Source organism: Pan paniscus, chromosome 1 (genome assembly GCF_029289425.2).
Source record: "Pan paniscus chromosome 1, NHGRI_mPanPan1-v2.0_pri, whole genome shotgun sequence".
NCBI classification, from domain to species: Eukaryota; Metazoa; Chordata; class Mammalia; order Primates; family Hominidae; genus Pan; species Pan paniscus.
This window is the reverse complement of record NC_073249.2, coordinates 144760039-144787665: the sequence shown is the minus strand read 5'-3', so window position 1 is coordinate 144787665 and position 27627 is coordinate 144760039.

The window sequence follows — 27627 nt, the reverse complement described above, 5'->3', positions numbered from 1 at the left end:
AGACAATAAACTTAATGACAATTGCCACATCACCTGTGGTGTTGCTGTGTCCATCATAAAGAGTTATTTATTCACATTTATGCTATACATTTCTGTGGATAAACTCATGTTTTTCTTTCTGGAAAGAAAAGCACCCATCCTCTCTGGTCTTTCTCTTCCCATTTGCTCTATTTTTCTACTTTCCATCTTCTTTCTCTGATTTCTAATTGAGATAGAAAAGATTAAAAAGCTCTTTGAATAAATCCAGTAATTTATACAGGCATTCCTGCAGGCATTTTCGTCCCTTCAGCAGCGGGTTATGCTAAACATTGATTTACACAAAAGCAACTGTAACTGCATCTGTAACTGTTTTGCATCATAATTTTGGCTCAGAAATTACAGCTTCCATAAAAGTCAATTATTAAATGGCAGAACTCGAAACGATGTTGCTTAATTAGTGATTGTGGTACAGATTGACTTAGTCTTCCAATACCAATACTTCTACCACATAGAGATGCACAGACACCAATGAATATCCCTAACTGTTCTTTATATAAGCTCAATGAAGCAATATCATACGCAAATATAACCTAACTGGCATTTGGCATAATGTTTTTGTGATCTGTAACTTCCTTGTTGCAGAAGTTTGGTCCCAGCATCATTTTTCTGTGTTGTCTTTTTTAACTTTTGAGGGGTGGATAACCCAAAATTAAATGGCAATGCCCAAGGACAGAAAAACCAAAATGAAAGAGAAAGGAGATTTCTATGTAGCAAATTCTGTAAGTGTGAAAAATGTATCAAATATCTAACTAGATATTCCTGTTGCCCACGCAACAGCCAAGCTCCTTGCACAAAGCCAAGCTCCTTGCACAAAGACAGAGTTTTTGGTTACAAATGTTAGCCTGCTCAGGAATGTCTAGTTAAGGTTGTTAAGCCTAGAAACGAATATCTTGTGAAACTTAAAACACATTGTTTTTCTGGTTGAAAAATCAAACTGAGACTGAATAGTAGTGATTTATCTCATTCTTTAACTGCTAACATGAAACATTGCATTTGAATTTTAAACTTGCTTATAGGAGCTTCTGCATGTTTTTAGCATAGGGAATGGATAGTTTGTATCAAAATAAATAACATTAACACTTGAAAGACAAATAACCAATAAAAATTTTGAACAATTGTTAAAATCACAATATTGCATTATTTTAATTAAATAAAAAGTGGTAGATAAAGCAATAATGTGATAACAGAATATTGGTAAAAGTATCGTTTGTAAGTTTCTGGTTTGTGTGAAAATTTAAAAACCCGTAAATTTATAATTCATCGTATCGTGGGCTCACTTCCAAGTCACTTTTAATTAATGCAAAAGCTACATAAACTAAACAATTCAGAATAGGAATGTAGAATTTTGTTGCAAAATTAAATGTTTCTGTTGTAGGCTAATAAGTTTGCCATCCAATTAGATTAAAAATGAATACTGCATATATAGTACGTATTTATAGACTAATTTCCAAGCAAGAATTTTAAGATAAATTACATAAACATAATTAAAACATACATTGCCCAGAGTATACCTAAGAAAACTAAAATCTATTAAGAACCTTGTCCTTGTTTGGAATACAGAGTCACACTTCTATCGACACATGGTCACAGCCAGTATTTCATGAAATCATTGAATGAAAATCACTCTTCAGAAAGTGAAGTTATATTTTATCGCCCTTACTTAATAATATGAAATACCCTTGTAATTAGATACTTTATATTGGTGTAACTTGCATGACATCCTTTTATTTTCAAAAGTTATATTATTTATTTGTGTTAGGTTTCTAAAATGTAAAAACATAGAAAGAAATTTTTCCCCTTTATGATATTCAGCAAAAACATGAGGTTTGGAATCAGATAATCTGAGTTAGTGACTCACAGCTGTCACCCTCCTTATGTGATATTAGACAATCTACGTAGCCTCTAGTCCTGGGGTTCTTTGTCTTTCAAATGAACACATAGGACTTCTTCACAACACATCTTCACAACACATCTTCACAACCTCATAGGACTGTTGTGAAGAATCAGTGAGGATAAACATGGTAGAATCTTGCAAACTATTAGGTTGGTTCAAAAGTAATTGGTTTTTGCCGTTAAAAGTAATAGGGGCTTCTAAAAGGGGCTGTTTGAAAGTGAACTATTTTAAGTGTCTTGGTTATGGACGTGTGAAAGATTCCCAGCATTTATGGGGAAACATGTTGACTTCTGAGATAAAGATGTGTTGAGAAGGGAGTAGGTGGCTGTGCCAGTTCTGTAACTGGAAATGTGGACTGTGAGCCATGACTTCTGCCTGAGGGGATGACAAATGTGAAAGTAGTAACAGGCAGGAAAAAGGCAAAATATAGTGATGAGATTTTTTTATGTTGATAGAATATAATTGTCTTGGGAATTATATGTATCTTCCTTCTATATTGTACTCTTATAGAACAGGTACTTATAAAAATGGGCTAAGTTGTGAAGATCTTCTTCTGGATCATCACAACTTAAAAGGGACAGAGGAAAGTTGGAGAGATTTTTAAGGAGGGCCATCAATATAATTACATGATTTGAGTATAGGACCTGTGGGGGAAATGTTCTAGGATTATTCAGTATGCTAAGGACAAGGTTAAATGTAAAAATGTGGGAATGTGTAATACACTAAGGATAAAAGAACATCTGTTTTCTGTGTCTAAGAAAAATCCAAAAGGAACTGGGCTTAAGCTATAAGATAACAAATTTAAATTAGAAACACGAAAGAATTTCCTGACAGTGAGGGTTGCTGGGCATACAAAGACTTGCTGGAATCTCCTTTGCACATCTTTGAAAAAGTGTTTTCATTTAAATGGAATGGTGTAGGCTTTGACCTTCCTGAATGTAAGACAATGGGTCAAATAACTTTTAAATAACATTTCTAATTCCCTTGATTGTGAAGCGCTGTGACTCTGGCAAAATAGAGAACTGCGGCAGAAATTGTACAAAATAAAAGGCTTAACTATTTGCATGGAGAAAGAGAATATACATTTGATCCTAGTTATCCTACATGGTATTATTGTACAAAAACTAAGTGATTGCTTGGAACATTCTAGAATATGGAACATATTTCAAAAAAGATTATATAGAAGTCTCCTTGGAAATTCTCTTTTTTGAGAAATTCTCTACTTCTGAACTCTGTCAACCCTGGATTGAGTGTAATAGGATATGCAAAGTGTGGGAAAGACTGTTAGCTTTTCATTAGATATTTACTTCTTATTTTTCCTGTGCTAGATTATCTTTTCCAACCTCCTTTGTACTGATGTATAGCTCTATGTTTGAGTTGCAGCCAGAGGAACATGAAAGTGGCAGATGTGATGTGTACCATTTCTGGACCAATGCTTTTCAGAAGAATGTATGCCCATTTTCATAGACCATGACTAGGTACTAGGGGATGGCTGAGCCACAGTTGGAAGGAATCTGAGTCCATGAGTTACTACATGGAGGGTCACCTGCCAACTAGGAACATCTGCCTTAGTTGTTTATGTGAAAAAGAAGCTTTTGTTTTATTTGAATTATTCTGCATTTTTTAGATTTATTTCTTTTGCAGCCTTGTCCAAGACATTGAGTAGCCAAGTCCATATTCTTCTGTTTATTTCTTCTCAGATCTTAGTCAAATACTTTTCTACTTATTTAGATTTCTCTTCCATTAAATTGTGAGAACTATGAATTCACTTTTTTTGGGCCGTATTGGAATGATGGATCATATTGCACCTTGAAAGGTAGTTTTATTTTATTTTATTATTTTATTTTATTATTATTATTATTATACTTTTAAGTTTTAGGGTACATGTGCACATTGTGCAGGTTAGTTACATATGTATACATGTGACATGCTGGTGCGCTGCACCCACTAACTCGTCATCTAGCATTAGGTATATCTCCCAATGCTATCCCTCCCCCCTCCCCCCACCCCACAACAGTCCCCAGAGTGTGATATTCCCCTTCCTATGTCCATGTGATCTCATTGTTCAATTCCCACCTATGAGTGAGAATATGCAGTGTTTGGTTTTTTGTTCTTGCAATAGTTTACTGAGAATGATGATTTCCAATTTCATCCATGTCCCTACAAAGGATATGAACTCATCATTTTTTATGGCTGCATAGTATTCCATGGTGTATATGTGCCACATTTTCTTAATCCAGTCTATCATTGTTGGACATTTGGGTTGGTTCCAAGTCTTTGCTATTGTGAATAATGCCGCAGTAAACATACGTGTGCATGTGTCTTTATAGCAGCATGATTTATAGTCCTTTGGGTATATACCCAGTAATGGAATGGCTGGGTCAAATGGTATTTCCAGTTCTAGATCCCTGAGGAATCGCCACACTGACTTCCACAATGGTTGAACTAGTTTACAGTCCCACCAACAGTGTAAAAGTGTTCCTATTTCTCCACATCCTCTCCAGCACCTGTTGTTTCCTGACTTTTTAATGATCGCCATTCTAACTGGTGTGAGATGGTATCTCATTGTGGTTTTGATTTGCATTCCTCTGATGGCCAGTGATGATGAGCATTTTTTCATGTGTTTTTTGGCTGCATAAATGTCTTCTTTTGAGAACTGTCTGTTCATGTCCTTTGCCCACTTTTTGATGGGGTTGATTTTTTTTTTTCTTGTAAATTTGTTTGAGTTCATTGTAGATTCTGGATATTAGCCCTTTGTCAGATGAGTAAGTTGTGAAAATTTTCTCCCATTTTGTAGGTTGCCTGTTCACTCTGATGGTAGTTTCTTTTGCTGTGCAGAAGCTCTTGAGTTTAATTAGATCCCATTTGTCAATTTTGGCTTTTGTTGCCATTGCTTTTGGTGTTTTAGACATGAAGTCCTTGCCCATGCCTATGTCCTGAATGGTAATGCCTAGGTTTTCTTCTAGGGTTTTTATGGTTTTAGGTCTAACATTTAAGTCTTTAATCCATCTTGAATTGATTTTTGTATAAGGTGTAAGGAAGGGATCCAGTTTCAGCTTTCTACATATGGCTGGTCAGTTTTCCCAGCACCATTTATTAAATAGGGAATCCTTTCCCCATTGCTTGTTTTTCTCAGGTTTGTCAAAGATCAGATAGTTGTAGATATGCAGTGTTATTTCTGAGGGCTCTGTTCTGTTCCATTGATCTATATCTCTGTTTTGGTACCAGTACCATACTGTTTTGGTTACTGTAGCCTTGTAGCATAGTTTGAAGTCAGGGAGTGTGACGCCTCCAGCTTTGTTCTTTTGGCTTAGGATTGCCTTGGCGATGCGGGCTCTTTTTTGGTTCCATATGAACTTTAAAGTAGTTTTTTCCAATTCTGTGAAGAAAGTCATTGGTAGCTTGATGGGGATGGCATTGAATCTGTAAATTACCTTGGGCAGTATGGCCATTTTCATGATATTGATTCTTCCTACCCATGAGCATGGAATGTTCTTCCATTTGTTTGTATCCTTTTTTATTTCCTTGAGCAGTGGTTTGTAGTTCTCCTTGAAGAGGTCCTTCACATCCCTTGTAAGTTGGATTCCTAGGTATTTTATTCTCTTTGAAGCAATTGTGAATGGGAGTTCACTCATGATTTGGCTCTCTGTTTGTCTGTTATTGGTGTATAAGAATGCTTGTGATTTTTGTACATTGATTTTGTATCCTGAGACTTTGCTGAAGTTGCTTATCAGCTTAAGGAGATTTTGGGCTGAGACAATGGGGTTTTCTAGATATACAATCATGTCATCTGCAAACAGGGACAATTTGACTTCCTCTTTTCCTAATTGAATACCCTTTATTTCCTTCTCCTGCCTAATTGCCCTGGCCAGAACTTCCAACACTATGTTGAATAGGAGTGGTGAGAGAGGGCATCCCTGTCTTGTGCCAGGTTTCAAAGGGAATGCTTCCAGTTTTTGCCCATTCAGTATGATATTGGCTGTGGGTTTGTCATAGATAGCTTTTATTATTTTGAGATACGTCCCATCAATACCTAATTTATTGAGAGTTTTTAGGATGAAGGGTTGTTGAATTTTGTCAAAGGCTTTTTCTGCATCTATTGAGATAATCATGTGGTTTTTGTCTTTGGCTCTGTTTATATGCTGGATTACATTTATTGATTTGTGTATATTGAACCAGCCTTGCATCCAGGGATGAAGCCCACTTGATCATGGTGGATAAGCTTTTGGATGTGCTGCTGGATTCCTTTTGCCAGTATTTTATTGAGGATTTTTGCATCAATGTTCATCAAGGATATTGGTCTAAAATTCTCTTTTTTTGTTGTGTCTCTGCCTGGCTTTGGTATCAGAATGATGCTGGCCTCATAAAATGAGTTAGGGAGGATTCCCTCTTTTTCTATTGATTGGAATAGTTTCAGAAGGAATGGTACCAGTTCCTCCTTGTACCTCTGTTAGAATTCGGCTGTGAATACATCTGGTCCTGGACTCTTTTTGGTTGGTAAGCTATTGATTATTGCCACAATTTCAGATCCTGTTATTGGTCTATTCAGAGATTCAACTTCTTCCTGGTTTAGTCTTGGGAGGGTGTATGTGTCGAGGAATTTATCCATTTCTTCTAGATTTTCTAGTTTATTTGCGTAGAGGTGTTTGTAGTATTCTCTGATGGTAGTTTGTATTTCTGTGGGATTGGTGGTGATATCCCCTTTATCATTTTTTATTGCATCTATTTGATTCTTCTCTCTTTTTTTCTTTATTAGTCTTGCTAGCGGTCTATCAATTTTGTTGATCCTTTCAAAAAACCAGCTCCTGGATTCATTAATTTTTTGAAGGTTTTTTTGTGTCTCTATTTCCTTCAGTTCTGCTCTGATTTTAGTTATTTCTTGCCTTCTGCTAGCTTTTGAATGTGTTTGCTCTTGCTTTTCTAGTTCTTTTAATTGTGATGTTAGGGTGTCAATTTTAGATCTTTCCTGCTTTCTCTTGTGGGCATTTAGTGCTATAAATTTCCCTCTACACACTGCTTTGAATGCGTCCCAGAGATTCTGGTATGATGTGTCTTTGTTCTCGTTGGTTTCAAAGAACATCTTTATTTCTGCCTTCATTTCGTTATGTACCCAGTAGTCATTCAGGAGCAGGTTGTTCAGTTTCCATGTAGTTGAGTGGTTTTGAGTGAGATTCTTAATCCTGAGTTCTAGTTTGATTGCACTGTGGTTTGAGAGATAGTTTGTTATAATCTCTGTTATTTTACATTTGCTGAGGAGAGCTTTACTTCCAAGTATGTGGTCAATTTTGGAATAGGTGTGGTGTGGTGCTGAAAAAAATGTATATTCTGTTGATTTGGGGTGGAGAGTTCTGGAGATGTCTATTAGGTCCGCTTGGTGCAGAGCTGAGTTCAATTCCTGGGTATCCTTGTTGACTTTCTGTCTCGTTGATCTGTCTAATGTTGACAGTGGGGTGTTAAAGTCTCCCGTTATTAATGTGTGGGAGTCTAAGTCTCTTTGTAGGTCACTCAGGACTTGCTTTATGAATCTGGGTGCTCCTGTATTGGGTGCATATATATTTAGGATAGTTAGCTCTTCTTGTTGAATTGATCCCTTTACCATTATGTAATGGCCTTCTTTGTCTCTTTTGATCTTTGTTGGTTTAAAGTCTGTTTTATCCGAGACTAGGATTGCAACCTCTGCCTTTTTTTGTTTTCCATTTGCTTGGTAGATCTTCCTCCATCCTTTTATTTTGAGCCTATGTGTGTCTCTGCACGTGAGATGGGTTTCCTGAATACAGCACACTGATGGGTCTTGACTCTTTATCCAATTTGCCAGTCTGTGTCTTTTAATTGGAGCATTTAGTCCATTTACATTTAAAGTTAATATTGTTATGTGTGAATTTGAACCTGTCATTATGATGTTAGCTGGTTATTTTGCTCGTTAGTTGATGCAGTTTCTTCCTAGTCTCGATGGTCTTTACATTTTGGCATGATTTTGCAGCGGCTGGTACCAGTTGTTCCTTTCCATATTTAGTGCTTCCTTCAGGAGCTCTTTTAGGGCAGGCCTGATGGTGACAAAATCTCTCAGCATTTGCTTGTCTGTAAAGTATTTTATTTCTCCTTCGCTTATGAAGCTGAGTTTGGCTGGATATGAAATTCTGGGTTGAAAATTCTTTTCTTTAAGAATGTTGAATATTGCCCCCCCCCCCCTTCTGGCTTGTAGGGTTTCTGCCAAGAGATCCGCTGTTAGTCTGATGGGCTTCCCTTTGAGGGTAACCCGACCTTTCTCTCTGGCTGCCCTTAACATTTTTTCCTTCATTTCAACTTTGGTGAATCTGACAATTATGTGTGTTGGAGTTGCTCTTCTCGAGGAGTATCTTTGTGGCGTTCTCTGTATTTCCTGAATCTGAACGTTGGCTTGCCTTGCTAGATTGAGGAAGTTCGCCTGGACAATATTCTGCAGCGTGTTTTCCAACTTGGTTCCATTCTCCCCTTCACTTTCAGGTACACCAATCAGACGTAGATTTGGTCTTTTCACATAGTCCCATATTTCTTGGAGGCTTTGCTCATTTCTTTTTATTCTTTTTTCTCTAAATTTCCCTTCTCGCTTCATTTCATTCATTTCATCTTCCATTGCTGATACCCTTTCTTCCAGTTGATCGCATGGGCTCCTGAGGCTTCTGCATTCTTCACGTAGTTCTCGAGCCTTGGTTTTCAGCTCCATCAGCTCCTTTAAGCACTTCTCTGTATTGGTTATTCTAGTTATACATTCTTCTAAATTTTTTTCAAAGTTTTCAACTTCTTTGCCTTTGGTTTGAATGTCCTCCCGTAGCTCAGAGTAATTTGATCATCTGAAGCCTTCTTCTCTCAGCTCGTCAAAGTCATTCTCCATCCAGCTTTGTTCCGTTGCTGGTGAGGAACTGCGTTCCTTTGGAGGAGGAGAGGCGCTCTGCTTTTTAGAGTTTCCAGTTTTTCTGTTCTGTTTTTTCCCCATCTTTGTGGTTTTATCTACTTTTGGTCTTTGATGATGGTGATGTACAGATGGGTTTTTGGTGTGGATGTCCTTTCTGTTTGTTAGTTTTCCTTCTAACAGACAGGACCCTCAGCTGCAGGTCTGTTGGAATACCCTGCCGTGTGAGGTGTCAGTGTGCCCCTGCTGGGGGTGCCTCCCAGTTAGGCTGCTCGGGGGTCAGGGGTCAGGGACCCACTTGAGGAGGCAGTCTGCCCGTTCTCAGATCTCCAGCTGCGTGCTGGGAGAACCACTGCTCTCTTCAAAGCTGTCAGACAGGGATGTTTAAGTCTGCAGAAGTTACTGCTGTCTTTTTGTTTGTCTGTTTCCTGCCCCCAGAGGTGGAGCCTACAGAGGCAGGCAGGCCTCCTTGAGCTGTGGTGGGCTCCACCCAGTTCGAGCTTCCCAGCTGCTTTGTTTACCTAATCAAGCCTGGGCAATGGCGGGCGCCCCTCCCCCAGCCTCGCTGCCGCCTTGCAGTTTGATCTCAGACTGCTGTGCTAGCAATCAGCGAGACTCCGTGGGCATAGGACCCTCCAAGCCAGGTGCGGGGTATAATCTCGTGGTGTGCCGTTTTTTAAGCCCGTCAGAAAAGCGCAGTATTCGGGTGGGAGTGACCCGATTTTACAGGTGCTGTCCGTCACCCCTTTCTTTGACTCGGAAAGAGAACTCCCTGACCCCTTGCGCTTCCCAACTGAGGCAGTGCCTTGCCCTGCTTCGGCTCGTGTACGGTGCACGCACCCACTGACCTGCGCCCACTGTCTGGCACTCCCTACTGAGATGAACCCGGTACCTCAGATGGAAATGCAGAAATCACCCGTCTTCTGCGTCGCTCCAAAAGGTAGTTTTATTATTTAACCTAAAGAGTGAAAATATTTTTCTAGTGGTTGAGTAATCATATCAGAATGTACTTGTTACAATATAAAGAATTACAACCCACCCATTTTTACTCTATCTCAAAAAAAGAAAAAAATCTTTAAAATATAGGAAGAGGGCCAAAGATTTACTGCACATTTCCAACAATATTTGTTAAAAACGTGGTGTCTTTTTTACTGAGAGGATTTTCTTCAGTATGATTAATGAATCACATATCAGAAAGCTGGATTTAAATTCCACCTTAGTTTGGCCAGCTATAACAAAATACCTTAGCCCAGGTAATTTATAAACAACAGACATTTGTTGTTTCTCATAATTCGAGAGGCTGGCAAGTTCATGAGTAAAGCGTCAGCAGATTTGGTGTCTGCTGATAGCCTGCTCTCTGCTTCAAAGATGGCGTCTTGTTGTGTCTTCACATGTACAAGACCCAAACAAGTTCCCCTGGACCACTTATAAGGGCACTAATTCCATTCATGCAGGTGGGGCCCTCACGACCTAATCACCTTCCAAAGTTCTACCTTTTAATATTACCACATTGAGGATTAAGTTTCAACATACAAGTTTTGGGGGAACACAAAGGTTCAGACTACGGCATATCTGTAAACAAGAATTTTTACATTTTATTCTTTTCTGCCAGGAGCCAGTACAGCTAATACTTTTACAAAGAAAATTCTATGTGCATAATATTTTTTACTATGTTTCTCTGAAATAGAAATATAAACTAAAAGATGTATAATGAACTTTCTAATTATTTTTCCTGTTTATGGACATTGGAAGTCACAAATATGTAGAAATATTTGTATGCTAATTAGTGAAATAGATTACTCAGAATGTATCTTCCGTGTCCTATTCTGGAGGATTTTGAAGACTGGTATAGAAATTTAATAAATGTGAGTCTACATCTAGTTTTACAAGGTATGAAAACTTGTCTTAATATTACAGGACATAATAAAAAATCTCTTACTCTCCTCTGGCCCCTAGCTCTATTTGAAACCAAATCATTCATTCATTTAGAGGTAATATTGTGTGTTATTAGGAGCTTGGGCTCTGGAGCTAGAATACCTGAGTTTACATCTGGCTCTGCTATTTACTGACTATGGGACCTAAGGCATTTCAGTTTCTCTCTTTTCTCAGTCCTTTCAGCTTTCAAACTGAGGCCTATTATAATAGTATCTACATTACATAGTTTTGTGTAGAGCACAGCTTAGGGCCTGGTACACAGTAAAGAGCCAATAAATCATACCTATTATTTGATATATTTTTATTGATAATCTGCTATAATAAAAACTATAATACATTAAATTCACTATATGTCAGACTATGTAGTCAGCATCTGAAAAGTTATCTCATTAAATTCTAACAACTCCTCTGTGAAGTAGGTATTATTATGTTATTGGCACAGATGAAGTAAAAAACTCTGAGAGATTAAGTGACTTGCCCAAAGTCACAGAGTTAGCAAATGGTAAAGCCAGGATTTAAAACCATGTCCACTAAATTTCAAAGAATTGTGTGTTGGCTGACAGAGGTAGGTGCAAAGATAAAAATGATAAATTAATTAAAGATTAAAGATAAAAATGATATATTTCTTCTTCTAGAGAAGAAATCAGTTTAGTCAAGGTATAGATATTAAAAAGTATATTCTTGCTAAGTGTTAAAATGATGGTATATAAAATAATAAAATGATAGGCTGTGGGAAGAAACCTGGTGTGTTTTTCCATTGCAATTATTATAAAGCACTATATTTTCCTGACATTGATTGGTTGGAAATTGTTGCTCATGAGATGATTGTTGAGGCTTAATTATTGACTAGTCTCCTTTGTGCTCTTTGATACCACTTCACACACTTCACACACACACGGCTCCCCTACCCCTGCCAGTTATCTCATGGGCAGGTGTCTTGGGTGCAGAAGAGCAATACAGGCATCTTTGGGTAGAACTGAGCAAGGGCATCACTGCTATTTGAAAAGCCACTTAATGTGGACATGTAGGTCAACAGTGGAATACTCAGTTGCACATAGCCTGGTCCATTATGACCCAAATTTGATGTATCTTTGGTGGGACTCTACATTGCAACTTAACTAGATTCTAGATAAAGGTGACATTTGGAGTTCTCTATTTACACACTTCTGTTTATGCACAATCTAAAACTTCCCATCACTTAATTTGATTTCTTTCCTGCAGTTGAGCTAAAATAATTCAGTCATTTATTCAGGTAATTTGTTTGGAGAGATGAGAGGAGGTAGTGACATTAGACAATCATAGAATTGTAAAATTAGAAGAGACTTTGGGAATTGTCTAATCCAGTGTCCTCAGTATACTAGTGAGGAAACTGAAATTTAGAGAGCCAATGGCTTGATCTGGGCCACTGTCGGCTGTGTGCAGACTTTCCTCTTGTGCACCAGAGCTGGGCCTGGTTCTGACTCCAACCAGGCTCTGTGCTTGGTCTGTTACCACTGGAAAAATTAGATACTAATGAGAGAAACTGCTTTAAGGGAAGAGAAGGAAGACACTAAAGAGAAGCTGTAACTAAGTTTCAGAATGTCAAAGCTAAGAGGAATCTTAGAGATTACCTTTTCTACCTGTCTCATTTATAGAGGATGAAATTCAGTGCCAGACATGTTGAGTGGCTTTTGAGGCCATACAGAACTGGGGCTAGAATTTGGTTCTTTATTACAAATAATTCCTTCATTATACGAGAGCCACAGTAGGTAAATTTACTGAGAATATATTTTATGACAGGCATTGTGCTAATGCATGTATTATGTTATATAATATATGTTATCTTATATAGCATTTAAAGGCTGGCTTTACTTTACAGCTGAGTAAACCGAGGCCCAGAGAATTCAAGTAACTTTCTTAACATCACATAACGAACATAACAACAGAACCAGGATTCCAGTGTGGGCCATATCAAGAACTTGAAGTGTCTGAAATTTCCATCTTCTTGAAAGCTAACAAGTTAGCCTGCTATAGTTTCATGCATGCTGGCAGAATACCTGAGACTCTTGCGTCAGAGACACAAGACTTTATTATTACTCATATTAATAATAGTGGTCATAGTGTCAGCAGTTTCCTGAGCCCCAGTTCTTATAGAACTGTGGGAAGAGGGCTGGGGGTCACCTGCACATGCAGTGAGGTGTGCTTCATGAGAGGAACCCTGAGTTCAAGAGACACAGATCTTTATAGTGGGCAGTAAGTATGGGGGCTTTTTGTTCCGGAGGGAGACACTGTATCTTCCGTAGCTGTTTGCTATTTAAACTTTCTTGAAAAGACAGTTTGGAACAAAAGCCGTCAGTGCCACTGCTTGCAAGACATGCAGAAACATGAAAGACTCATGGAGAATTGCCTCCCAACATACTTTGACTGTAAAACTCATATTATCAACCACTCACGCACTGGCTCAGTAGCGGTGCAGCTGGCAGGAAGACGTGATGTTGTAACGGTTTGCTGTTGAAATGGAAGCATTTCAATAATACAAATTTCTGCCATTGAAATGCCCATTGGTAGTCAGCCCATTGCATCCTGAGAGAGGTGCATATAAAGCCACAGATGTATAATTGGGGCTGATTTTCTAAAACATTTCCTGTCTTTAGGCATTTTTCTCCCTTATGTAAAAGCTTACTTGAAGGAAGGAAGAAGTAGAGGAGAGAAGAGACTCAAAGTGCCATTTGAAGAGAACAGGGTCTCCAGGCTTTACACAGTCATCGACTGCCAGTCTTCACAGGTTGATGCTGGTGTTGCACAGGTCTGTTCACAATACAAAAGGAGGGTAGCTGCTAAGGTGGAAGGAGCAGGGCCTTTGATGTTTGGTCTCCCGAATTTGAATAAATTCTGCTTCTTTACTGCTGTCCTTGCATAAATTTCACCGCCATCTCTGGAGGTTTCATTAGTTCTAAGGTGAGAGTGACTCTTGGCAACTCGTAGTACATGCCCTGACAAATAATAAGCCCTGACAAATAGTTATTACGACTAAAAGTAGTAGAAATCTGGCACACATAAAAGTAATACTGGAAGACACTTTAATACACAACACCCCATAAGAAATATCACTTTGAGCTAAAAGACAATGCAAGGAGGAATTTTAAATTGACAAAGTGAATTTTTATTATTTAAAAATGTAGAAGTAATATGTTAATGCCACTGCCTTTAAATCCCACAATGAAACTCAACTGGCCTCATTTATGCATTCCAGAAAAAGGGAACCCTTTTGTTAAGCCTCACTTAGTCCATCTTAAAGCACCTTTCAGTCAAAGAACAGCTTCTCATTAAGGGAAAAATGGTTATTAACATCCTCATTTTGCTTCCTCTCATGAATTATTTGCATTCAGAAATGTGCATGGCATTAGTTTCAGGGTAAATGCAAATATGACAGCAGGATTTCGCACCAAGCTCTTTTTTATTATTAGCTCTTTTTATGTACTCCATTTATTATTCCCTCATCATTTTTCACATTGTATTAAAATGTTAGATTTCTTAAAATAATAATATTTCTTTCATTCGGTAATTGTCTCAGCCCTGTCTACAACAGTCTACATCATAGAGTGCCCATCTATAATTTGGAATGGCTTGTAATGACTGTTCATTTTTGCTTAGGGGAGGCCCAGGAATTAGCTATCATGTAACTGAATCCCCTCTCTCCCACCGAGAATGTGATTAGTACAGGTGAGGTTCATGAGCTCACAAAAGAGGGCAGTGGTGTGAGGAAGGCTTCTGCTGTGAGAGCTGCCAGTATATTTACAGTCTGGGGCTAGAAGAGAAATTAAGATTTTTTTTCTTCCCTCAGCTTTGAGCAGTGTCCATCTTCAATGCTTTCTAAATACAATAGCCTCATACCATATTTTGCTCTTGATGTTGTGAAGTTGTTGTGTGAGAAATGTTTGTTTGCTCCATCCAATGTCCTCCTTACAAGGAGTGAAGGAATTGGGAAGCTAAGGATTCTTATTCAGAGGGTAGTGGGCACAGCCTGGCTGAAGTGGAATCAGGGAATCAGGGACATACTTCCCACGAGGGTCTGCCTTGACAAACTGGTTATAATTACTTTGTTTTTCTCTGGTCATAAAAAAAAGGTAATAGATCTGACTAATAAAACCAAGCTAATAAAATCATTTGATCATTTTGATTCACTGCACTTCACTATACCAAGCTTCCCTGTTGACTCACAAATTGTTGCTGTCTAGTCTTTTTACATTTTTTTTTTTTTTGGATGTGACTTAATGTCTTTTGTTCTCTCCCCTTGTTACTATCCATCATTTCTCTTCTTCCCTTCAGGGAGCAAGGGAATGATCAATGACCAAGGCTCAAAGCAAGCTATCCAGCAGATCATATAGTCATGTCTATATGGTGTATTATGCAACATGTAGATACTTCGATAAGGCTTTTACAGTGGGATCTGCTTCTTAGTGCATTATGAACTATAGGATGTAGCAACTAGCTTCCATACTTTTGTTGTGTGCTATGTAAATTTTTCCTTTCTAGAGTATGAGATGGGAGACAACTGACTTCACCATGACCTGGAAGATAGGAGCAGGAGCAAGCTTCTGACTCAGGGTTCAGTGGGTACTGGTCTGGGCTTAGACACACTCTTTCATATATCTTATGCTGTCTATCTTGCCTCAATTTTATTGAAAGTCATGTAGTGAGTAGTGGGTCAGCATAGATCAACTTTGTTTTGTGGGTGGGAAAAGAGGGATAAAGAATTTCTCACAACTTCCAATGGGCTGCTGAGTAACACACACCATTTAGCCTAAAGCAGATAGCACTAATTGTGAGCAGTTACTATATGCCTGACACTTGCTAAGTGCCATACACACATTTCACTACATTTTTACAACAGTGCTGTGAGGTAGTTCCTATGTTACCAGCTTTTATAGAAAAAGGAAGTTTAACATCAAAGAAAGTAATTAGAACTTCTCAACATAGAATGCCTAAAATATTATATCCTGTTGCCCACTGAGGAAAGTGGATGAGGATGTCTGGCATTAGGGGCAACTGACCAAAGGTCCCAATCAAGCCAATCTCTGGGCAAACCTGTAACCCACAGCACAGCCATGTGCATTATGATGGCGGTTTCAAGCTACCATTGTTGATGATTTTTCCTTCGTTTTTTTTTTTTTGGAAGGCTATTTATATTACTGCTTTCTGGAATCATCAGTTCATATACTTGTCCTGTTTTCATCCTTTGAAAAAAAAATTGTCTTTTCCTTATTGATTTGCAAAACTGACTTAGATATGGAGAGGTGGGCAAGTCTCGGGCGCTGGACTCAAACTTCCTGGGTTAATGTACTGGCACTGTTCATGCACTGCTCATGTTAATGTTCTGTCACTTGCTAACTGTGGCAACTGTCAAGTTACTTGACCACCTTTGCCTCAGTGAAATGACAATTATAACAGAACCCACCCCTTGTGGTTCTTATGAAACAGTACCCATAAGCTATTGAGAACACTGCCTGTTACACAGGAAGCACTCATAAATGTTAATCATTATGTCGTGGATACTAGCACTTTGTTACATACACTGCAAATATTTTTCCAATATGTCTCCTTCTTGTCAACTTTGTGAGGTTTTTGATATATATTTAACTTTTGATGATGAATGACTTTAAAACAAACTCATAAAAGTTAAAAATAAATAACTTGTTTAAGGAGAAAGAGGATGCTAGAGGCTGGGAAGGGTAGGAGGAAGGAAAGGATAGGTCTAGATTTCAAAATTACAGCTAGATAGGAGGGAGAGGGTTTATTGTTCAATAGCACTATAGGATGACTGTAGTAAACAATCATATATTATATAGTTTCAAATAGCTAGAAGGAGGATATTGAATGTTCCCAACACAAAGAAATGATTAATGCTTGAGATGATGAATATGCTAATTACACTGATATAATCACTGATGTGGTTTGGCCGTGTGCCCACCCAAATCTCATCTTGAATTGTAGTTCTCATAATCCCCACGTGTTGTGGGAGGGACCTGGTGGGAGGTAATTTAATCGTGGACATGGTTATCCTTATGCTGGTCTCGTGATAGTGAGTAAGTTCTCACGAATCTGATGGTTTTATAAGGGGCTTTTCCCCCTTTTGCTTGGCATTTCTCCTTGCTGCCGCCATGTGAAGAAGGACATGTTTGCTTCCCCTTCTGCCATGATTGTAAGTTTCTCGAGGCCTCCCTAGCTATGCTGAACTGTGAGTCAATTAAACCTCTTTCATTTATAAATTACCCAGTCTCAGATATGTCTTTATAGGCAGCATGAGAATGGATTAATATGATCACTATACATTGTATGTATGTATGTACTTATGCTCCCCATAAGTATGTACAATTATGTGTCAATTAGAAATCAAAAAATTTTTAAAAAGTTTGTTTAAAAGAGGTACGTATAGTTAATAGCAGTGATAAAATACATATGTAGAAGAAGACACCCACAACTATTCTGATAACACTTTATTTTATTCTTTTATCTATTTATCCCAATGATTTCCTACAATAGAAGAAAGCAAATAATCTATATCATATTTACTAGTTAATTTCTTCAGGCTTTTCCCCCTACCCTTGTTCATCTTTTGGCAGTCTGAAATGGAGAAAGCATTTTCATCATCTCTAAGGAACTGCAGGGCTCGGGGATGCTTGAGTTTGATGCCCTTCCTGTACAGCACCGCACTATCACTGTAATGCACTCAGAGTCATCATTCAAAACCTTGGCCAATTGAATTAGGAACTCTGGAGCATAGGGGTTACAGCAATGATTTAATTGCCAACCAGGCAGCCACCCAGGGGGACTGGACTACTAGATTGAGAGATGGTGCCACCATTGAAGGATGGTCCCTATATCAGTGTTATGTGTATTATGTGAATGACAGGCTAATACAATTCCTCATCCACAGAGAGCTGGTAAGAAAAATGCACTCCAAATGGAACCAGTAAGAATCATTGTCAGTCAGAAGATAAATTGCCATGACTTTTTTTAACCTAAAGTAATGGTCTCTTTCTGATTTTTATATTTTTTTCTTGGAAGGATAACCACCCATTAAAAAATATAAGCTTGACAGAGTCTTGCTGTTGTTTTACAAACCATATTAGATATGATAATTTTCCTACTTGGATTATCTACTGTACGACCAGCTATAACTTTATCAAAGGAAAAGTTGAAAGGTACAGATTTTTTTAAAAAAGAAGAAATTAACAATGAAAAGCATAAATATCTCACATACTTCAGATCTCTGAAAGTAGTGATCATGTTGGCTTGAATCTTGGTAAAATAGGTTATTATTTAGAGACCCCAGCGAACTTAGAAAGGTTCATATCACACCAGTGTTCAACAAGGTACACATGATTTGTGTTATTATTATACATGTCAATAAAGAAAACTATATGTGCCAAAATTTTACATGACAAAGAAAATTACAACACTGGTACAATTTTTAAACATGTTCAGAATAACCAAATGTGTTCTATCAACAAACACAGTTAATCAGTGTTTGGATGTTCTCAATTCTTTAGGTGATTCCAGCATCCGTTGATCAAACTCCAGGCCAAAAACTCCTTCAAGCCATGGGTCTGCCAGAAAGGAACTGGCAAAGGTTTCCCCACTTTGCTACAGCCTGGCTGGGGACCAGTGTGAAAATCTATATAGATGAACATACAAATAAATCTACCATCCATATTAAAAAGAGGGATCTATCATCAGCTTAATTTTGGTCCCTAGGTGATGCCTGTCTTAAACTTGTTATGATAATGTGGCTGGCGTTGAGGAGAATATTTGGCTAATGGTGCATTAAAATATAGTCATTCATATATTAAGAAGTTAAGGGAATATTATAATTATTGAGATAACTCAATAAGCATCTGTCTGGATTGGTACTAATGTGTGCTAGTGTGTGCACATTTAAGTTAAATATAAACAGATCCTTTATCCTCTAAAAGCTTTGTATGAGTGGCATATGCATGAACAGACTGACATACACAGATGCCAACACCAACCAAAGCAGTAAATTGAACCAAATATTTGCATGATGTACAATTGCTTGTACAATACTTGAAAGATGAAATTTGAAACATGAAATTTGTCTATCAGAATATTTGCTCTTGAGAGAGAAATTATCTCACTAATTCCAGTTACTCATGGAAATGTTTTAATAAGATAGTCCTCCATAAAATATGTCTCTATATTTTAAGGGGCATCTGGATGATAGATGCTCAGTAAATTTTTGCAGAGGGAAGGAAATAAAGGTAAGTTACGTTTGGAAAGAAAGTCTCAGGTTTGTGTGGCGAGAAGATTTAGAACCTACAAAAAGTAGACAATTTGATTGAGGGTTCTTGGAAAATATCTTTGTTAAACAAAACAGACAAAAAACAGGCAAATAAGCAGAACCTTAGAGAGAGGAGAGATGAAATGGAAATTTAATTATAGTTTAATGCTTCTCAGATTTTTATAACATTTTCCTGCTTATGTTTGGCAAACATAATAATGATTGATTAATTGTATCAGATGAAACGATAACCATAGAGCCGCTTGTCCTGTTTTTAAAGTTTTTTGTTTGTTTGTTTATTTGTTTCCCAACTTCTATTCCCACTTGTTGGGAAAGGTGAAACTCTTGCGCTCAGGATAATATAAGACTGATGTGGAGACCTTTGGCTCTCTCTGTCTGATGTCATGACTATGGAAAAAACTATTGAAAAGGTTTTTCTGATACGAAGTGAGAACCATTAATTTTCTCTCATTAGATTTTCATGTGTAAGACCTTAGTTTCAAACCAGTGGGCTTCTGCACTGCCAGGTGGGGGTAGTGTGTGTTTCAGTAGGGCCGTGTTCAAAAGAAAGTGTGGCCAATCATAATGCCAGGGTTGTCTTGATTATGATGTTGAGATATTCAACCTGGCCAGACAATAAGGCCTACAGTGACAGCACTGCATTGTTTGGGCAGGGACCCTTCCAACCCTCCAGAAGCAGCATAGTCAGAAAAGAAGTGGAGAAAACCACCATAACTACTTTGAAGAAAAAAAGAAGGAAATCACAAAAGAAGCCCATGACCGGAGAATCTGATTACAAAGAAATGAATAAAAACCAAAATTCCCATTTCTCAAAGTGGGCATTTGAAAATCATATATTTTATGATCTGAGTTGTCCCTTTCTGCCAGCTAGTGGGTTTGGTTTTCAGTATTCTGAAAGGAACTGAAGTGTAGTAAGTGGCAAGCCATTCCCCACCCACAGAAGCATGCAACCTGCTCTAATAAAGACAGCAGGGTCTTTGGAATCAGGTCCAAGTTTAAATTCTAGCTTTGTTCTTTACCTGTTATGTGATTTTCGACAAGTTAGTTAACCTTTTGGAGTCTCACTGTCCTTTCCTGTAAAATGGAGATAATGGGATCTATTCAACAGGATTATTGCAAGGATTTGATGCTATAAAGTCACCTAGCATTACTGCCTGTGAAATGTTAGTTTTCCTGCTAATGAAGAAAGTGGGGAGTAAAGAGAACCTATTTCTGAGAGAGAACCCATTAAAAAGTTTCCATGCATTTTTGAAGTTTCAGTAATGTAGTGATGCTCAGTAATAAACCAAATCTGAAAATTTAGCCAAAGGACAGAATTATGATGTTGTACAAATATTTATCTAAAAGAATGTTACTTGTAGGTTTGTTCATAATGGAGAAAATTAGAAATCATCTACATGTTCAACATGGGATTGCTTAAACAGATTATAGCAAATATACTTGATATAATACTAAGCAGCCATTAAAAAAGTCTTGAAGCTGGATATGTAAAGTTATGGAAAATGTTTACAGTGTTTCACTGAAAAAAAAACCTGCCAAATTGAGTTACTAGAGGATTCTGGTTTTAAAATAGAAAATTATGTAAGTATTATTAAAGCACATATTAAAACTTTGTCTCTTTGGGGTAATATTGTGGGTGATTTAGTTTATGTCTTTGGTTAATTTTGGTATTTCATGATTTTCAACAGTAGTCAGAATTTAATTTTGTAATGGAAATGTACTTTAAAAATTATTCTTAGGATTACATTTTAATAGAACAATTGGTTGGTGACACAGTTTTCATAATCACAGGGTCAAAAGATAAAAAATAGTGGAATAAATATTAGATGAATTATTTTTCTGCATCTGTCTCAATAACACAGGTGAATCTGTATGGTTGATGATGCTTATCAATGTCTGGTTTATTTCTGATTTTTAGATACTTTAATGTTATTTCTATATTTTATCTTTATATTATAGATTATGAGGGTGTGATATTTTCTATTATATATATAAATTATTCTTTTATTTTTATTTATAGAGACAGGCTCTCACTCTATTGACCAGGCTAGAGAGCAAAGGTGAAATCACAGGTCACTGCAGTCTTCAACTCTGGGCTCAAGACAGCTTCCCACCTCAGCTTCCCCAGAAGCTCGGACTATAGATGCTTGCCACCACACCCAGCTAATTTTTAATTTTTTTGTAAAGACAGGGTCTCACTATGTTGCCCAGGCTGGTCTCAAACTCCTGGCTTCAAGTGATCCTCCTGCCTTGGCCCCCAAAGTGCTGGGATTATTGGTGTGAGCCACTGCATTCGGGCTTTTATGTTTTAAAATATAATATAATATGATACCTTCAACAACCAGAAGCATTTTAGTTTATATTATAATTAGCTCCTTTAAAATGATCAAGATAAAAAGTTTAGGTAGAGCACTTGGTTTTCATCTGGTCGTTTTTATAGAGAGACGTTTTGGTTTTTGACTGAGCATGTTAAGACAATAGATATTGCTTTTAATTAGAAAACTAAATATATAAATGTTGAAATTTAATTCACTGAAAAATAATAGTGGTTTAAAAAATGCACCACTCTATGCATTCATTTATTTATTATTTCACTAATTATGCCTTTCTTCTATTCAAATATAGTTGGAGTTTGAAATAAAAATGTGTAATATGGCATTTACAATATGGTTATAAATATAATAAAATAATCTAGGAACAACAACATTCCTACTGTTCTTCAGTCTCATTTTAGACTACACAAATCACAAATCTAAAAAAAAAAGAACTAGCTATGCATTTGCTTACAATAGATTCCATAGATAGTTTATAATAGGCCTTTGTTGTAAGGAAAATAATCCAATCGTTCCATTAGGATAGTTAATAATTTTGGAGAATTTAGGGAATCAAATTTTATTTTAATGAAAGTTATAAGATCTCTGTTTAATTTGAATCTGGAGTTAGCTGATATGTAGTTTTTTTTTTTTTTTGTATCACGAGGTTAATATGGCAGATACTTTGCCAAGACAAGTTGTCTTCACAAGCTTTTGCATCAACTATTTTTAGTTATTTATTTTCTAGGCAATCTCATGATTTATTTCTGCAAAATCACTTTTATTAATTATGAAGTAGATCTGATTTGTCCACTTGGGAGAGTAAAAATATATGAACCTTTTGAAATTCAGTACATTGATGTATGCCTTAAGAGTAAAGACAGTTAGGCTGGGCGCGGTGGCTCATGCCTGTAAACCCAGCACTTTGGGAGGCTGAGGCAGGTGGATCACCTGAGGTTGGGAGTTTGAGACCAGCCTGACCAATATGGAGAAACCCCGTCTCTATTAAAAATACAAAATTAGCCGGGTGTGATGGCACCTGCCTGTAATCCCGCCTGTAATCCCAGCTAGTTGGGAGGCTGAGGCAGGAGAATCGCTTGAACTCGGGAGGCGGAGGTTGTGGTGAGCCGAGATTGTGCCATTGCACTCCAGCCTGGGCAATAAGAGCGAAACTCTGTCTCAAAAAAAAAAAAAAAAAAAAAGTAAAGACGATTAGGGATTAAGAATGCACAGAATGTGAACATAGCTTCCTATCGTCTTACCACATCATCCTTTGATAAAGGATACAAAAACAGAATTCCTGGGTGACGTAACTCTAAGACTGCAATTGACTTCAGTGGTCATAAATGTCTTGTGCTGATATCAGGTTTTAGTGAACTATTAAATATATTTTAAAATTTATTAAGTTCCTGCTTTATATCCACATAATATTGTATCATGTAATCCATTATATCATATAATGTGATCTCATACTATTAGATACTTAAATATTTTCTATTAAGCATTTTTAATGACTGCATAATATTTCTGTGTTTGAATAAAGTATGATTTACTTAACCATAATGTTTAATATTAAGGTTTTGTTGAACATTTTATTGACAAATATGATACTCTGATGAACACATTTAACCTAAATCTTTGTCTATTTCTGATGATTGCTGTGTCAGATTTTTAAATATGTATATAAATGTGTTTAAATACATTGTCAGGATCTAAATTGATTTCTTGCAATGAGGCATGACTAACATGAGTGCCACTGAGTGCCAGCCATATGTTAGCACTGTTCTAGGGGCAGGACATCATTTATACTGATGCCACTGAAACGGCTCTTGTCAAGGTCAATGTGAACCTATAAGTTGCAAAATCAAATGGTTAATTTTCATCTTTTTTTTTTGATGGATTAATTAATGGCATTTGACACAATTACTTAACTATGAGGTTGGTGCAAAAGTAATTGCAGTTTTTGCTTGCAGTTTTTGATATTACTTTTAATGCAAACACCGCAATTACCTTTGCACCAACCTAATAATTAAAGACATATTGTTTTCTTCATATCTGAGATACTGTTCTTTCTTGGTTCCCCTTTAACTTAATTGACTGCTCTTTCTTTGCTTATCTTCATTTTCCTGACCTGCACATCTTAGAGTGACCCAAGCTCACCTCTCAAATTTCTCTTCTTTGTGGTAGTCACAACCTAGATGGTCTCTTGTCTACCCATAGCTTTACATTCCATCTATTCCCTGATGAGAGCCAAATTTATTTATCAATCCCTGACTTTTCCCTAAACTCTGAAGTAACAAGTACAACCATCAATATGGCCTTGCCCCTTAATATCTAATAGCCATTTCAACTTAACATGTCCAGAACTGAACTATTGATTTTGTGCTCTCCTACTAGCAAAACAAACAAATAAATAAACCTGACTCTGAAGTTGTTCCCTTCCTCCTTCAATAAATGGCAACTCCAGTCACATAATTTCTCTGTTCAAAACCTTGGGGCCACCGTATCTTTTATTCAACAAATAATAAATGAGTGGCCCCAGGCTCTAGGTAGGTGCTGGGGATCCATCAGGGGGACATATACATACATACATAATCATAATGGAGTTTACATTCTAGTGAACTTGATTTTTGTCTCTTTGTCTCCATCATTCCATCAGCAAATTCTGTTGATTCAGAATTCATAATATTCAAGTTTCATAATATATGTGAATCCGGCCACTTTCCATAATCTCTGCCGTTTTCCATCCAGTCAAGACATCATCTTTTTCTTGGACTGTTGCATTAGTCTTCTAACTGGCCTTCTTTCCTCCTGTCTTTGCTCTAGTAAAGTTTTTTTCAATACAACACCCAGAGTGATCCTTTTAAAACTGATGACAAATTATGTCACTCTTCAATTTAAAATCCTTCCCTGTAATAAAGAAAGAACAAAAGGAAGGAAGGAAGGAAGAAAGAAAGAAAGAAAGAAAGAAACATCCTTCCCAGTTAAAAATGAAACACAAAGTCCTTACCATGAACTTCTAGACCTACAGTAGGAACTCAAGAGATATGACGGTTGAAGGGCTGGATAAGAGAGTGAAAGGATGTAATTTACAGACCTATGTAGAGACCACCTGAAAAATAACAATTTCAAAGCCCAAATCAGTCTTGTTATTATGGTTGTCTATGGTGGAGGCGGTGGATTGTACTAACAGAGCTCTGAATATTTGATTGAAAAATAGTCAGTCAAGTTTTTGATATGAAGACCAATCTGGTTAGACATGGCCATGACTGCTCCAGGAAGAGGAAAGAATCCTAAACTCAATCTTTTCAATGGGAAGGAGATTGAGTTGACATAAAGGCTTTACTCTTAGCCTTTTACTATTCTCTTTTATGTGGCATTAAAGAGCTATAAATTCAGATACTCAAGTTATGATTCAATCTATCCATATAAAATTCTTGATTTATTTGAATCATATGTATCTATTGCCCAGTGGTTATGCATATCAGTCACTCTGCACCCACCTCATCTGTTATCGTTAACAGAAACTGGTTGACCAAGCTTGGCAAGGTACCCAGACCTTTAATCCATAAGTGGAAACGAGGAAAAAAAATCAATTCTTTTTGGTTAACATGTGTGAAATTAAAACACTTCTAGTTTAAACACTGCCTGGGCTGAAAGAACTAAGTTTGCCTATCATTTAAAAAATAGAAACATTTGTTACAACTTTCCTGTTAATGTGTTGATCAGTAGCAAATTTCACTTAGTGGAATGCAATATTAATTTTAGTAGCTAGCTCAGTGGCTTGCCTTACAAAGGGGCTATTTGCTGCTTTCTTTCTTTTAAAAAATGGGAGCAATTATTTGTACTTATGAGAGCGATGGGAGCAACCACACACTAAAAATAGAAATTATGAAATTAGCCACAGGCAAATTACAGAGCAGGGACAAGTTCACGAACATTTCCTCTGACTGGCCTGCTGCTGACCTCCCTCTTGAAGTGGACAGGCTATTTACTTGAATGGATGACATATTGGGGAACCTCCTTTACTAACCCGATTCCGTGTCTCTCTAGCTCAAAATGCCAATTGAGGGCTTAGTTTGATGCTGCATTTTGGTTCCAGAGACAAATCTGTTAGAACCATAGCTGAGAGTAGAAAATACATTATGTCAGGGCCACCTGTTAAATTTGAGCCATAACCTTTGGACTGGGTGACAGTTTTGTGGTTTTTAATTCTACTTTCATGTCTTTGAACTTTAAGCTGCTTCTGTGAAAAGTCACCCTTAATTGATATATTTAATGCAAGAAAATGTTTTGAATCAAAGTGTTCTTTGTTATTACTACCCAAAATACATATATCCATCCCCCAAACATAGTCAATAAAATAATCTGATTCATCTTTGGAGAAGAGAAAGAGAAAGAGAAAAAAAAATATGTCAGTGGGGAAAGGCTCTAAACAAAATCACATTTAGTGATCAGATTCTCTGTTTTCTAGGCTGCTGTTGCCAAGGCATCTGTGATTATTATCCTTTTTGTATCAGGTTGAATACACAGAAGCAAACAGAGCTTGTACTTAGCAAAATGAAATATAAGAATCGTTTGGGTGTAGGTGTAAAGGAAGTGATAGAGTTCAGAGGAACAGATGTTCTAAGAGTTATTAAAACTTTGCAAAATGAAATTTCATATCCTATCTCTAATTACTGCATTGCTCTTCTTGGAATCTGATGAGTCAAACCTGTTAAAATTCTTGGAGAGAGTGAAGGGAAATGGCATGGAAAGGCCAAAGCAACTTTCAGCCACTGACAACTTTCAACCTAAGACATGTTGACTCTCTCCAGCTAATCATCCACAAGGCCACAGCACTGCCCACATAAATGCCAGAAAAGAGCACTTTTAGCTGCATGTTTTGCATTTTTTAAGTATGTTATTAGAATTTCTCTGAAAACCCCCTGCTATATCACTGTGCTCAAAATAAAGTGCTCTTTGATTTGCTCAACTTTGTGTTTGCAATACTCTAAAACTCAGATTCCATTTTGTCTTGCAATGCCAAGTTATCTAAGCATGCATTTCTTTCCATACAAAATTAGGCTTCCTGCACTCATAGATTGGAAGCTAAATGCTTCATATTTATTATCTTTAAGGTGCTGTGTTAATGAAAGAATTTTAATCATTGACATTGCTCTGTGAATTATGTATTACAAAAACCCCTGCTGGTGAGTTAGACAAAATTAACCTACTGTAAGGGGCATTAAAAAAAAATCACAGCTAATTAGTAAGCCAACAGGAACAAAGAGAATGTAAAACAAAGATGTTGAGAACAAGACATTGAGGTAGGAACTGCTGTCTTCTTTTCAGATGTGGCTCCTTCTTTCATGTGGACTACATTTGTAATACTGCCTGCCATTGCTGGAATCTTCCTCCAATCTGATATGTTCCATTAGACTTGAGCATTTTTATGTTTTGTAATTAGTTTTCTAAGCTATAGTCTCTTCACTCTTTCAAACTGTGGAAATCCAAAGGCTCATAATAGAAAATGGAAGATATTTTTAAATGCTTTAAAATTATTTCCCAGGCGATCTATATTAGAGACGTAAGGCAATTCACAAGGATTATAATGGGAAATGATTTCTATCGCTTTTTTTCCCTTGAATCACTCTGTATGCTTATCATATATCCTGTGTCCATTCCTGTATTTTAAAGGAGCAAAACTTTGTCCAGGCTCCCTTCCTGATGGAGTTCCATGTGGAGCGGACAAAGGCAGGCATGGGTTTAAATCACAGGCCACTTGCCTCCTTAGCATTTCCTCCAGCCGACATCCAAGGTCTATGCATCACTCTGCTGGTGCAGGAGCTGGGAGGAGACAATTGACCCTGAGAGGCTGCCAGAGAGGTGCTCATGCTGGGCCCCATTTGTTTATAATTGCTCTTTCTAAGTTATAGGTGGAGATAAAGCAACCAAAATGGGACAAGCAGAGGCAAGAGACGACAATAATGTCTCTCTCAATTTTTCCCTGCTCAACAGAGGCCCCAAGCATTAAAAAGGATAAGGCAGTTCTTTGACCTTTTGTTTTCTTCTGGATGGTTTCCTTTATTTTATTTTTTTTCATGTTAAATATTCTCCCTTACCTAACAATAACCAAGACTATTGTGTTTCTGATGAGAACCTGATTTGTTGGTTTTTAGAGAAAGACTCATTAATCTTTCCTCTTTCATCCTGCTAGCTTACTGTCAGAGTAACCTCCAACTCTTGGGTGATTTAAAATAAAAGCAAACTGAGT